The sequence below is a fragment of the Salvelinus namaycush genome, chromosome 21 (genome assembly GCF_016432855.1).
Source record: "Salvelinus namaycush isolate Seneca chromosome 21, SaNama_1.0, whole genome shotgun sequence".
Classification (NCBI taxonomy): Eukaryota; Metazoa; Chordata; class Actinopteri; order Salmoniformes; family Salmonidae; genus Salvelinus; species Salvelinus namaycush.
Window position 1 is genome coordinate 8,726,122 of NC_052327.1, and position 1,990 is coordinate 8,728,111.

Below are 1,990 nucleotides of genomic sequence, written 5' to 3' on the forward strand. Positions count from 1 at the left end.
CTATTGGATAGAAAACACTCTCTAGTTTCTAAAACCGTTGGAATTATATCTGTGAGTAAAACATAACTGGAGTTAGAGCAATTTTCCTATGAGGATGTGAGAATGCTGAATTCTGCTGGCTGTTCTGAGGTCGGTTTATTAATTTGCCTGTCTTCTATTGGTTGAGATGCACTGCATACGCCTTCCCCTGGATGTCAGCGAATAGTGAGAATTGAAATGGAGTTGCTGGGAAGATCTGAGAGCTTATAAATGGGCTGGCAATGTGGGTTCCCCCTTTCTGCTCTTCGCCCTGACGCAAAAAGGAGCTCTGGATGTCGATCTAGAAAGCTCCCGTTATAGCCCTTAGATATATCCGGCTCTGTTTTTATTCGATATAGGTGTTAAAGACATCATAATGTTGTTATTTTAAACCGAGTTATATCAGTTTATATCATTATATTGCGATTTTCGGATATTTATTTATGCTGCGTTTTAGTGAGTTGGACACGTCTTTGCCACATGGCTAATGTTTACTGCTAATTCCAACGTTGAAGACTACATTCTACAACCGAGCAACGATTCTTTTGGACAAAGGACAACTTGCCCAAGATTCTGATGGAAGCACATCAAATAGTAAGAACTATATATGATGTTAATTCGTTGTTCTGTTGAAAAATGTTAAACTCATATTCCGCCATTAACCTGTTTGGCGTGCAAGCCCGACGTCGGTACACTTATGACAACAGCCAGCTCAAAGTGCAGGGCGCGAAATTCAAAAGATATTTTTTTAAAATATTTAACTTTCACACATTAACAAGTCCAATACAGCATATGAAAGGTACACATCTTGTGAATCAAGCCAACATGTCCGATTTTTAAAATGTTTTACAGGGAAGACACAATATGTAAATCTATTAGCTAACCACGTTAGCAAAAGACACCACTTTTCTTACTCCATCAGTTTTTTACTCCATCAGTAGCTATCACAAATTCGACCAAATAAAGATATAAATAGCCACTAACCAAGAAACAACTTCATCAGATGACAGTCTGATAACATATTTATTGTATAGCATATGTTTTGTTAGAAAAATGTGCATATTTCAGGTATAAATCATAGTTTACATTGCAGCTACAGTCAGAAATTGCACCGAAAGCAGACAGAAAAATTACAGACACCAACGCCAAATAACTAAATACTCATCATAAAACATTTCTGAAAAATACATAGTGTACAGCAATTGAAAGACAGGCATCTTGTGATTCCAGACAATATTTCCGATTTATCAAGTGTTTTACAGCGAAAACACAATATAGCGTTATATTAGCGTAGCCACAATAGCCAGAAACACTTGGGCGCCGACGGCCAGTTCACATGCACGACAGATATTAGAAATAGCATCATAAAATGTTTCTTACTTTTGGTGATCTTCCGTCAGAATGTTGGACAAGGTGTCCTTTGTCCAGAACAGTCGTTGTTTGGATCTGGAACGGCAAATTTCCCTCTTGATTTAGCATGGGCACTTGCCAAGTGGCACGGATCTCTCCAACGTCAACAAAGTCAGAGAACGGAACACAGCAAAACTCCCGAAAAAATTTCAATAATCTGATTAAACTATATTGAAAAAACATACTTTACGATGATATGGTCACATGTATCAAATAAAATCTAAACCGGAGATGTTAGTCGTCCATAACGACAGCTAAACAGAAGGCAAATCCATGTCCCCTTTCGCGCGCTCCAGAAACAGGAAATGGACGGTCACGTCATACAAAGAGCTTTAATTCCACCTCAGACCAAGATAAACACGAAATTTCTTCTCTCACCGCCTCTTGACAACCAGGGGAAGGTGTATGAAGTGTACGTAGACTCTTACGTATCATGCCCATGTATAGGCAGGAAGTTGAACAGAGCATCGATTTCTGACATTCCACTTCCTGGTCAGGAAATGTGCTGCAGAATGAGTTCTGTTTCACTCAGAGAAATAATTCAAACGGTTTTAGAAACTAG